The following is a 13,463-nucleotide window of genomic DNA, read 5'->3' as shown; positions in this document are numbered from 1 at the left end:
ACATGGAAAAGAAAATCCTGATCCACCAGGTACTAACTTCACAAGGAGTTCACACCGCACAGGGGCTCTGCTGCTAGTTCAGAGAAAGCACAGCAATGAAACTCAGTGAGGGTTATCTCACAGAGCTTCAAGTGTCTACATAATTGACATGGATTTTGCTACAGGGGAAATGCATTTTAAAAAGTATACTTTCAGCTGTGCAGTGTCAACACGCAAGGCCATCTTTCTTAAAGTCTGAACTAGCCACCTCAAAAACTGCAAAGAAATTCAGCCTACCTGGTGGCCTTATTCTTCTTCCCAACAAAAGGGACATGTTTCTGAAAAAATTTTTTTTCCTTTTTTTCTTCTTTAAAATAATTTATTTATTACCATCACCTAATGCTTCCCATTATCAGATCACATTCAATGACTTTCAGGAGCTTTCTGATTTCGTCTGAATTTCATAGGCTAGGTATTTACCTAAAATAGTTCTTCAAAGTCGAAGTAGTTGTAGAAAAAAATGTCAAAAAAATTACATTTTGGCTATCTTTAAAAAAACCATCTGCTCATCTTATAAATTCAGGAAATGTGGACTTTGTTTGGAACACCTTCTGTTATCCTTACAGAAGTTCAGCTACATTTGGTCTAGCTTGGAACTCCTGAAGAAAAAAAACTGTTTAGGTTCATTGTCTCAGTAGTCTTTTGAGATTTTATCTGTTAAGGTGTCTGAGGGATCCCATGGAGCTTTCTCTGGTTTTCACAGCAATCAGTACTGAACAAATGCATATACCCTACTTGTATGACGTGACTGAGCACTACAACCACAGTTACACATTAGTGTGATGAGTGACATCCCTGTGATACTCAGAAGTAATAAATCTGTTCAGATACAAGAGAAGCCAAACTTTACCCCAGCATGGACACTTCAACTTCTCTGAAAAACAGTCTTAACACTGTCAAAGTCACAGTCAAGGGTATTGGTGTTGGTAGGACTCTGAAGGTATTGCAGAGCTGATGGGACAGGAAAGAAAGAGGAACGAATGCACCATTCTGGAGCTGACACGTGCCAGGGCTATCTCAGAGATTTCCCACCTGGCTTTAAGCCATAAGATCCCCCTCAGCCCCCTAATTAACTTGGGACAATTGTGTTCCCAGGCTCTGAACAGCTTATTGCAGTCCAGAGGTATTTCAAAGAAAAACCCTGCTGAGTATACGCACAGTGCAGACAAGTCTCCAGGGAACACTACCAAAAAAAAAGCCCAACCAAAAACCACTGCCATGTCAAGATCACAAATTTTCAGAAAAAGAACTGGTTCAATTCTGACCTATTTTCATGTAAAATTAAAACAATACAACTCAGTCAGAGGATGCCCAGTAACAAATTTCAAATAGATGTTCCAGTTTAGAGGTGCACTACAATGTTTCAAAGAAGAGACTGACATAAAAAAATGGCACAATTATTCTAGTTTTGTTTATGAAAACAGAGGAAGAACTCGGGCTGAAAAATTTACACAAAATTAAACTCAAGGCAAAGAAAAGGCATCAAGTATTTCAGTCCAGAAGATCAGAGATCTAGAAAGTTATAAGCAACTGAACATACATCTCTTAAAATGTTTCTAACACTTCCTATTATCTACAGAAGAAACAGATGACAGAAGAACACCAGTGGGAACAAGGACTCATGTTTGAACTCCCATTCTCACTTAAGCAGCAATACATTTCTCTACAAAAGTTTACAGCTGTGCAACAAAATAGGATACTTTGTCAATGATACAGAACCAAACCATTCAAATTGTCCATTATGAGTCTGCAAACTGACAGGTGAACAACTAGACACTTTTGGAGTTATTTGTGTAATGGCCAATGTCAGGTTCAGTGAAATGACAGAGCAGGATGATCCAGCAACACAAATAAAAATATTTTTCTTTCTAAAAATTCCCACTATTTGTTTATTCATTAAGATCAGGTAACATTAACACTCTATGCCAGTTTGTCTTCTCCAGAAAACATTTGAAGGTAAATCCAAGTGACCTTTAAGAGCCTCAGAGATATTACAGTCAACTGGAAAACTTCACAGCCTTGACCTTGTACAATGGTATACTCCATTCTAAGAGTACCAAGTGGAGGCAGTGAACAAGAAAGTGAAACAACATGGACATATACAGAAGACAATATTCTCTAAAGTTAATACTGAAAATAGAGGACTTTGAGGCCCACAGTAAGCAGGAGCTAAAGTCCATAAGGACCAGATAAGATCCCTCAAAGAGTCTGAAGAGGGGGAAAAACCCCCACCTCAACCATAAGAAAATACAATGAACAGGAAAGGTTTTTCTTCACTCTTCTTACTCTCTTCCAAGCAGTCCTGGACATTCTATTTAAATTCAGATGATATATAAATAAAAGTCGAAACAGCCATGACCACTAGCTCTTTACATCCAGATACCATTTTTCAACTCCAACTAAAGGCAATTTCAAGCTATCCGAAGTATCATGAGAAGAGCACTACATGTACCCGGCTTAAAAATTGAAATACCTTTGAAGACAGCTACACTTGGTACAAAGTTACACCTTTGTCTAAATACTGGTTGGTTGTTGTTGGGATTTTTTTTTTCAGCTTGTTTGTTTTAAAGAATAGACTATTTCAGTTGGGAGGGAAAACAGTGATCATCTAGTCCAAATACCTGACCAATTCAGGGCTGACCAAGTTAAAACACATTGTTAAGGCCATTGTCCAAATGCCTCTCAAATACTGACAGGCTTGGGGCACTCTGGGGTGCCTGTTCTGGTGTTTGAAGAAATACTTCCTAATGTCCATTCCAAACCCGCGCTGGAGCAGCCTTGAACTATTCCTACACATCCTATCTCTGGATCCCAGAAAAAAATCTCAGCACCTCCCTCTCCACTTCCCCTCCATAGGGAGCTGTAGAGAGCAATGAGGTCATCCCTCAGCCTCATTTTCTCCAATCTATATAAGCCTAAAGTTCCTCAGGTGTTCCTCACAGGACATTCCTTCCACCCCTTGCAGCAGCTTTGTTGGCCTCCTCTGGACATGTCCAAGGACTTTAACAAGCTCCCTCAACAGACCTGCCCCACAACAGATTTCCATGGTCATATGTCCTTTCTACATGACTAGAGGGGAGAAAGATGTAAAAGCAAAAATCATTATTTTACCAGGCTGGCACTGTGTTACAGCCCAGGGATCACACACAGGTTTGGCATCACGACCACCTGTGGCTGTGCTACTGCTGACACGCTGCAGCTTCACTCGGCAGAGTGCACACACAGAACCCACCACCCTCACTTTATTATACACTCCTTTGCTGCTGCTGCTCCTCACCCAGATGGCTAAAGTCTATTTTCTTTCTGTTCACTCCCACAAAACAAGCAGAGTGCACGAGTACACAGTTTAGTCCATCTCCTTGATTCCTGCACATACAGGACAGGTATGCTCGTGCAAAGCCTGAGTAGCAATTTTATATATGTTTATTTGAGCCCCAGGCTTAGCTCCTGCATAGAGGCATTTAACTACCTCAAATGTTGAAGTACAATCACTTCCTATGAGAGCTAAATACGTGGTTCAACTCCAAAATCAGTAAAAAGATAAAATACACATGCAAAGCCAAATGAGTAGGAAACAAAGATCAGGAGCACTGGATTCAGCTATACTTATGGGATTTGCAAATGGTGCTGATAGGCCTACCTAGTGAGATTTTGTAACAGAGAGGTACCTTTCTACATTGACATTCTCTTCCTGATTTGGCTTTCATCACTGTCCCAAATTAAAGACCAGAATTTTTTTCTACATAATGGTATCTTTAACACCATAACTCCTGCTATATGTAAATCACACGGGTTTCCAACAGCAAAGACCTAGACTATTTTTCCATGCTAGTAACAAACTCAGCTACATTTGCAAAATGTTTCCCTCTGCATCATTCCTTGTACCAGTACTATGATGTATTTATAAAAGAAAAGTGCACCCTGAGCATCAGGAAAACTTACAGTGATTAATGAAACCGCAGAGCTAAACATCCTTCAGAAGAGAGGTATCAGCTGAGTACTATCACACGCTATGGAATGACTGAAGTACGTCATCCCGATGCCTCAGAGCACCCCTGGTGCCTCTTCAGCCCCTCCAGGACACTAAAGGAATATGCATAAACTAGCAATGCAGAAGAGAAGAAATTCTGTTAGGTATGTCATCTATGATGCCAGTGTATTCTTAAATCAACAACTGGTAACTTACTGTCCTCTCTGAATTCAGAATAACTTGAAAAAAGACAGGGTACCATGCTTTAGAGATGACAGCCTTACAGTTGGCAGGAATCTTGGAGGCAGCAGACTTTAAAAATGCCTCAACATTGACTCGTTTCTAAGAGTGAAAGCTAAAAAACTTACAGAGAATTGCTATCTATTTTACTGGTAAGCTGTACCCCAGTAACTTTCTCACTAAAATGAATCAGTTTTACACTTCTTTGGGCCACAGCTCACACTACATCTACAAATTACCTAGGTAACAGGGTTTTGAAAACCTAACTAGCACCTACTCCTATGTTTGCCTTTGGCAGAAAAAAGTTTTTGACTCATTTTTACGTTCAATTAATCCACAGTCACATTCTTCATAGAAAGGCTTCTGGAAAAACTCAACTTGCTGGAAACTGTAACTATAATTACTGACCCTCTTCAAGTCAGCCAAAATTAAATTGCAAAGTATATTTTTTGGCATTAGAGCTATAACTTAATGGTACAAAGAAAAGCAAGTCTATGAGTAACAGAAGAAACCAAGCCCAGCATTTGTGAGAAACTCAAAAAATGAGATACAAGCAGTGAGTGTATGTCAAAAAATTGAGAATGGACTCTGAACGTTTTTTTCCTAGATTTGTACTGCATAACAAAAAGGACAAAACTACTGCTTTGTTCATCTTGATGATATCAAACTTCTGTCAAACTCGTTAATATTAAAAAGGAGGAATATAATTTTATCAAATTTCATAGTAAGAAAGAAGTTATAAACTGTAACTGCGTGGCACTTTTTCTCCTTTCATAACACTATTCATTTTTCTCTACAACTTTCAGGTTTGATTTACTCACTGCTCTCTGGGACTAGGAGGAAAGGAAAACCAAAATTATTAGTGACTCTCTATTTCTCATGAAAATGGAAAACACCATGGCAGGTGTCCCATTAAGAAACCTAAGTGAAATTATATATGCCTGTCAGTGAAACTGGAAAATCAATATTCTTTTCATTTATTACAGGCTTTAAAGCAAGTGCAGGGATGACATATTCCTCCACCACACATAGATACACTGTGACTATGCCATATTAACTTTGTTAGCATTGAGACAATTGGCTTATCCTGGTGCAAAACTGACTAATATCTCATATTTGACTGAAGTTTTAAAAATGTAGAATTCATGGGCTATGTAGATATTCTGCAGCATTTGTTTTTACTGATACACAGTCAAAATAAGGGAATTATTTGCATAACTGAAACAAAATGTGATTTTGTAAGGTGATATTTCTTGAGCCTTTAAGCAAAGTAATTTCTATCTTAAAAAGCATTTACAAAATAAGCTGAAGATTTGCAGTTAGTCCTATCTACGATACTCCAGGAGAATATCTTCTACCCAAATAAACTGTATTGCTGAAAACAGAGCTGTAACATTCCTACAGAGCTCACTACCAATAAGGATTTCCAAATATCACAAATATAGACAGCCTCAGAAGAAACAACTCATGGTACATTACTATGCTATTTTTTTCATTCTTAAGATTCTGATCAAAACTAGATGTGAAAAAAAAGCTAAACAGCAGTCACAAAAAAAACCCACAACAGTGATTATCAGATGTGGGGAAGCGACAAACCAAACAACACAAAGGAAGAAGATTTCAAACTTTCAGGCCACTGAGGAGTTAGCCCCTAGAAGCCAGCTTTTGAACTAGTCCTGAAAACAAGTTTAAGTTCAATCAACAAAAAGTCAGTTTTGCCTGAATTATATACAATTCTAGAACAAAATGTTTTTCCAAAACCAGTGCCATATTGAATCTAAGTCCAAATCTTATTCTAAAATACAAGATGACTACTACTTTTTCAGACACTAATTCCTCTACTGGTCTGGACCTTAAGACCCCTAACCCCATATATTCTGTTCACAACTGTTAGACAAATACCAAAATAGAAGATTTGTTCAATGCAGTGGTCATCAGTCCCCCACATAAGCAACTCTGAGCTACAGATGAGTGTAACTACTTGATAGTTTTGAATGTTAGTCACATTCATTCCAACAAAAACACTTGAAAATCCTTTAATAGGCGCTTTACTCCCAAAGGAGTTTGAGAGAACAAAACCATGTCATATGCACATAGGGACTAACAGTTCTAATGACAAAACGCTAAATCCTCTAAAAGATGCTTCAAACCCCAAGGAATTTGAGAGAACAAAACCATATCCTCTGCACATGAGAATTGACACAGGTCAAACAGATTCCTGAGGCAAAGCGGCTTTCTCACTTCTTGTAGCATAACTGTTTCAGCACTATAAAAATTAAAACCAGATTTTATCTTTTTAGTTCCAGTAAAGGGAAACAGGAGATTAGCAGGTCAATCTGAGAGAGTCCTTGTATGTATTAAAATAATTTTTGCTAGAATAAAGTTCAATGGGCAGTAAAAATACCTCTGTAATATACACTATGGTATGGATTAATTGAACTTGGAAACATTTTACTTGAGACATGAAAGCCATAGAAGATCTATAGAAGAGAATTTATTTTGGAATTGTTATACTGGAAGACTAATTGCTAAGTTATCTTTATGAGAAAGAACAAAAAATGAAATTTTCCTTCTCAAAGAGATTAAGTGAATAGTGATTTTTTAAAAAAAAATTTTAAAAAAAAATCAATATTTCTACAACTTTACCAGAGCACATTATGTTAAGCATCCAGTATAAAGGTAGATTTTCTGCACAAGACCATTTCAAACATTCTCTTCTAAAGAGAATTAACTTGATGAAAGAAACAATGTCATAACCAAAGATGGGACAGGATCTTGCTAATTGCCAAACCAGGCTATATGCAAATCATGTCAGCAAATACTAACAGGCAGACGACACGCTCCTGAAATACAGTAATGGGATGTAACATAAGAATAGTCCTGACCATCACAGGGTACACCTAATAAAAAGCCTGTCTTTGCTGCTCAGCAAAGAATACAATAACACGTGAACTATTTATTAACACATTCCTGATATCCTCTCCCAGGAGAAGGAAGGTTTGCAATTCAGGGTTTTAAACCCAGAAATAGTACCTTTGAATTCTCCAAGATTATTCCATCAGTAATTTTAATCTCGCAATTTTAACAGAAATTATTACACATGATTTGTCCTACATTGGTAAAGGACCAGAGTGCCTGCTGCCAAATTTCTTGCTTCCATAAATAAAGTGTCCAGATATTAAGGACAATAAACATAAGAAATTTCTTCAGTGGATAAACCACATATATTTTTGAAGATAAAGCAGGTCTGACAATGAAACTCCAATCTACCATCATTGTGACAATCTGCATTAAGACCTCAATATACTATTAACAAATAAAATTAAAGCAAAATCAAAGCAGATCATGTTTGTTGCCCAAGTTTTAAATAATGTCAAATGTCCAAATGGATTAAGCCACTGGTGAGAACTTGCAGACATACCCAGGGAGATCTTGGCAGCAGAAACTTTGTTCTCTGGGTTCAAGAGACTTTTCTTACATTAAGAGGGTGGCTAGATGAGACAGACTTAAGAACAAATAAGTCACTGCAGTCTGAAGGGACAACACAACACCATTACCTGTCTGCACCCCCATACTCTATTACATATCCCAGTACACTCTTAGCACTCAGAGTTGGCCTCCTTTAACAACCCATTAACAATTAACCCAGAGGAGAAAAGAAATAAGAACACTGTGGATTAACTGAACCAGTTGAATAAAAACTGAGAAACTGTGTCAAAGAACCTGGGGATTCCAAGTGCATAATAACACAGGTGCAATTTAAGACAGGTCAAACAGAAGCTTTATTAACTATGATCAATTCACACCATCTTTTCTGGTTCTCTGCCAAGTGATTGCAGAGACCCACCCTATATACTGTTTCAGAAGAAAAGGCAAGGAAAAGCATTCATTTCAATGTTAACAAAGCCAGGTACCCACCCCTGGGAAGGATGGACTCCTTAAGTCCTCTGCTAAACAACCACAATTCTAGGAAGACTCAAGCAGTAAATAACATGACAATATGGAGAGATGGTTCTTGGTGGAACCCACAGGAGTGGCACACCCACCACCAGGTATTATCCTAGCTCCTAAGTAGAAAGTTGGAAACAACCACAGACTGCTAGCTTTGTGTTAAAAGGAATGTTCTTTTAGTGAAGAACCTCTTAGCCAGTCCTCTCAATCTTAACTGTTAAAAATTTTACCACCACAACTGTTCGACAGCTTAAAAATACGTAGTTATTTTCCGCTTCCAAGCCATGAGTAAGACCAACAAATGAAAAATTATATCTACCAAGTCTAAATACTGTAAGACACAACTGAATAGAAAATTTAACTCACTGAACAACTTTTAAATTAAAAAAATGTATTTTGATAAAAATGCTGGGTCAACTACTCATCCAGTACATCTGAAGTAAGCTACAAACCAGTTTTAAAATTTTTCTTGTATATTTGACTTCCACATTCTATCTAAGTGAGATTTAACATATGCTTAAAAAATAGTACTTAATTCACCACTCCCTAACAGAAATGTAAAAATTAAGGACTTAAGAAAACAAAGCATCAACTAAGCAGTGTGTTTAACCAAATCTATCACACAAAGATACAAGTCAACTAAAGATTAAAGATAATTTGCAGACTAAAATTAATTCACTTTATCCATATGCTACTTCAAAAGAATAAGAGATCTCTTAATGCATTAGTGGAATGATTAAAATGCCTCTTTCTTCACAGATGACAAATGCAAAAGCTCCTCTAAAACAAAGTTTAGTAATAGGTACTTCTTTCATAAGCAAATCAGTCAGATCTCTGCTGCACAGGTCTTACTGCAAACCCAAAAACTCAAGGTATAGAGGCAGTGTATATATATAGTTAGATATAAAAGCAGATGTACTTAAGCAGACAAAATTCAAGATATCAGAAGTTAGAGACATCTCAGAGATGGAAGCCTGGTATTCAAGTTCTTTTCAAGAAACAAGGTACTTGCAGGTCAGCCCTATTAAACATGTTCATCCTTAGCCAGCCAAGTTCCATGAAGAAAAGTAACCACTACAAGATAAATTTTTGTTATTAAAGGTCAAAAGGTCTAAGACATTATCTAGAATCAGTTTTTATCACAGTCTTGATCGAGCCTAATTCATTCAACTGCAGTCCTTGAGTCTCTACCAGCCTAATGGGAATATTAGGTGGTAAGTGCCAGACATTTTTTATCCCAGAATTACAATTCTTAATCCTATGATTGACATTTGGGTCTTGAGCAACAAGGCCCAAGTTATTTCATCTCGGAGCCAGGCAGATTGTTAAATTACTATCAAAATTCATTCTGCTGAAGAAGAATATTATCAGATTTATCACTGCAGAAAAACTATTTTCTATTGCTTCTATCCTACCTAAGTTTTCACACAATCTTTCAAATTTCACCTCTGTAAATGTACTCCAATCAGAAGTCATTGAAGCACTTACAAACACTGTTAAAGTTTCTGCCTGTGAGAAACTGGTGCTCACCATAAGTATTGCGATATGTATTGCAATACAACAGTATCTTAAGAATGCTCTGGGCTTCTTCAACAACAACGAAAACATTTGTTACAAAAACCTTGACTTTACACAGAGTACTTATGTACTGCACTGAAATTGTTCTTATTCTGCTGCAGCCAAACAAAAACCAAATTCCTGACAACTTTGATTCTTCAACTAGTGTAAAGACCCAAACTTTCACAAGAAAGGAGAACTGGTTTAAATACTTCAGCTGATAACGCAGAACATAATCAAGGAGTATCCAGCTAGCCATGAACACACCGTATACGGCTACATAAAGAAAATACTTCAGAGTCCTCAAGAAGTATTACTTATCTGGGCCAGCCTCCACCTCCCCCTCCTTATCCCAATCTTTCAAAGATAGGCTTTAAACATTTTGCAGCTGTCCAACATTAAGGCTGAAGAATTCAACAACCACTGCCGTGTAAAAGCACAGGGTGAAAAGCAACTACCACGTTATCCAAGAATTCAGGATCCATTACACAGCTAGAAGAGGTTCCTGACTGCAAACTTCTTCAGCAAAACCTGGATAAGGTCCTGAGAGCAGATAAACCTGTAAAATTATTCCTTCTTCCTTCCAGATAATTCTTCAAGTGAATTCCTATCATATAAAGTAGTGCAGACTATGCATAACTGCATTGAGTTTTAGCCAGCCTCTCTCACAGCCAAAAATATCAACCACCACCACTGCACACATTTTCTTACTGAGATTTTCAGAAGGTCTGCATAATCTTATAACTACAAAGTTAGTGAGCCATTTCATATTTCCTGAAACTAAACTACACATTAGATGATTCACCAATTAGTGTATTCATGGAGCTTTAAAAACCAATCAAAATCTCATTTTTGTTGAAAAATTTAACAGAAATGTCCAGCTGTATGCATGGAGAGAGCATGTGGGCTCTTCTCCTTTATTTAACTTAACTAACAGCTATGTTAGCTGGTGAAAAATATTCAGTGTGTCAAAGTTAATTTATCAAGCTGACAAAGTATAAGGGCTCCAGAAGGTATAGCATACATTTACTAAATTTTAAATACATTTTAACTAGATATAGCTCAAAGATTAAAATAAGCTGTCCAACAACCAAATCACACAAATATGTATCACTTCAGGGCACTTCTTATTTAATGGAGCAACTGCATGTTTGTTTCAAACTCATGCATAGGTTCAACATATCACAAAAGTTGGTAATCCTTCAGACCCCAAACCCCATAAATCAAAATGCATTTTTTTTAAACTAGACAGGTAGCTTTGGAGGACAGGCGGCTTGTCAGTACAATGCAGGCCACGATCAGATGGACGGGAGGCAATGCATGTTGCTCAACACAACCAAACCTTGTGCCTTACTGAAGCCTCTAGGCATAAATACCACAACATAAAACTAAGTGCTAATTTCCCCCAGGGTTGAAGAAGCTAGGAAGCATAGCTCTCAGGGAAAAAAAAGGCAAGGAAATCAGCCTAAAAGAGACGGCTACTTAAGGATTACTCAGCTAGCCAACCTATTCCAATATTTTGGAGTAAGAATCAATATTTTAGGAGTTTATGATGGAGCCTTTACATCTTTCATTCTACAAAGTCAGGAATGTACAGTTCAGTAAACAAAAAGGTGTCCTGTTTAGATTTGACATTTCTTTGCACTATTTGTAGCAGTAAATAAAACATCACCACTTTAACTAAATCTTAAGAATAAGCTAAACTTACTGTACGAAAGTCACATGGAGTGATCTGAATCCATGAAGTACCAACCAAAAATTGAGCTATTTTGCAACAGGACAGGATGGTTTACAGCTATTAACAGCAATCATCACTGTTGTTTGATTAGACTAAAACACATCTCTTAACCTAAAACATAACGAATGAGACCAAAAATTGCCTGCTACGCCATCTCGGGTCATTAGTCCATCATGGAACCGTGGGAATTGCCACATCTAATTCGATGAACAGTCACTCATCTCTCCAGAACCTTGCTGCACAGTGACAGGTTTCGCATGTTTCAAAGAAGATTAAAAAAAAGCCCTTTCTGCTAGAACACAGTTGATTTCTAATCCCTTCCATCTGCTCTCTCTTTCTTAGATGTACCTGCCATCATTAAAAGAGCAATAGAAGAGAAATTCTAGATATTCCTCCAAGGACTAACCCAGGCACTTTTCCAATACTCTCATACATATGAAGTCATGTCAAGCTATTGCTACTCAGATGTCTGAACTTACTGGCTGGTTTATATTGCTAACGCAATTCTGAAACGAGAATAGATGGAGGATATTTAGACCAACTAGAAAATCAGAACAGATTTCATCAGCTCAGTCCATCAGGTCTCAAAATTGTTTTGGTTTCTCTTTTTTGCAGTTTGCTTTGGACTGACAAAGAATTCACCCTAGAAGTATAGTTAAGTCACTCCACCATACTTACTCATGTACAAAAACGTAAAGAAATAAACCTCTTCTGACAGAGACTCTATTACTAAGGCTATTGCTTTGATACCAGGTCCACTTGACTATCTTGGTTTACAGATTGACAACTGAATGAAGTAGGAGGTTGCTAACTTGGTAACTTGCCTCCTTTCAAATCTCTCACTGCAGCAAACTCATCAGCTGGGGATATTCAAGGTAATGGAGGTTATGCTTGGGCTGAGAGGTTCATGGCATCTTCAGCAGGAAGCCTTTAATGGCACAAACCTGCATGACAGGAGGTCTTGAGGTGCATGGACCATATTTTAAGATTTCCATGGATGCAACATTCCCAAACCACACTGGCATTAGCTCCAGTGAAAAAGTGTCTTTGGTTTGCACGGCACTGCCAGGGATCACACCTCACATGATGGGATATGGTACCCCATATAGCATAAAATTTACAGCTTACAATCAGAAATACTGCAGAAAACTTCAAGAAGCTCTCAAGAGGAGATAGGAGGGGGAAAAAATGAAAGAGAGAAGCATTCTGTAAATATTCAGGGAATGGAAACATAACTCCTGTACATGCTGCGTTCGTAAGAATAGAGATCAAATGATACACAACCCTGATGAAATAAACATATCAGAGGCAGAAATGTATTCCATGGGATTAAGCTACTGTGGTTCAGTGCAAGTACTGAAGTACAAAGTTAACAACAGCACCAGAAATAACTCGATTTACTGCTTCTACAATTCCAAGAATCCATTCATAACTCCGAGCCAGACACTCATAACGACCACTTCCAAACTTTTACGAACGCTCACGGGGGACGCGGCCTGATGCTCAGCGCACCCCCCTCCGCAGAAGGGGTTAACAGGAGCTTTTGCGCCCCAAGGGCTCTTCAGTGGCAATTTTTCCAGCGCGATTTCCATACGGACAAACGCGCGTGCAAGCCCAGCACGGCGGGAGACAGCCGGCCACCCCCCACTCCTGCACAGCCCCACAGTCGCCTCGGGAGCCGACACCGGCTGGGGGCAGGTTGGACACCCCCACCCCAGGGCCCGCGGCGAACGCTCCGGAGGGCGCCGGGACCGAGCGGGGCCGCCCCCACACACCGCCCCCGCCTCCCCGCCCGGGCGCCCTTCTCCGGGCCGCGGGCACCGCCGAGCCCTGCCCGCCCCTTCCCGCGGCTCCCTCGGGCCGGGACACGGCGGCAGCTCCCGCCCGGAGCCGCGGCCTCAGCGGGCGGCGGCAGAGGGGCCGCGGCCGCCGGGGGGCGAGCGGAGCAGGCGGGTCCTGCCCGCCGCG

At 39.0% G+C, this 13,463-nt stretch overlaps 1 protein-coding gene across 2 annotated transcripts in view; it reads right to left on the bottom strand.

The window, feature by feature from the left end:
- SOCS5 (suppressor of cytokine signaling 5) overlaps window positions 1-13,463 on the bottom strand; it is a 45,024-nt gene that overhangs the window by 17,974 nt on the left and 13,587 nt on the right. The gene's annotated exons all lie outside the window — the stretch shown is intronic.

This window comes from Chiroxiphia lanceolata, chromosome 3, assembly GCF_009829145.1.
Source record: "Chiroxiphia lanceolata isolate bChiLan1 chromosome 3, bChiLan1.pri, whole genome shotgun sequence".
In the NCBI taxonomy this organism is placed as follows: Eukaryota; Metazoa; Chordata; class Aves; order Passeriformes; family Pipridae; genus Chiroxiphia; species Chiroxiphia lanceolata.
This window is presented reverse-complemented; position numbering and strand designations above follow the sequence as displayed.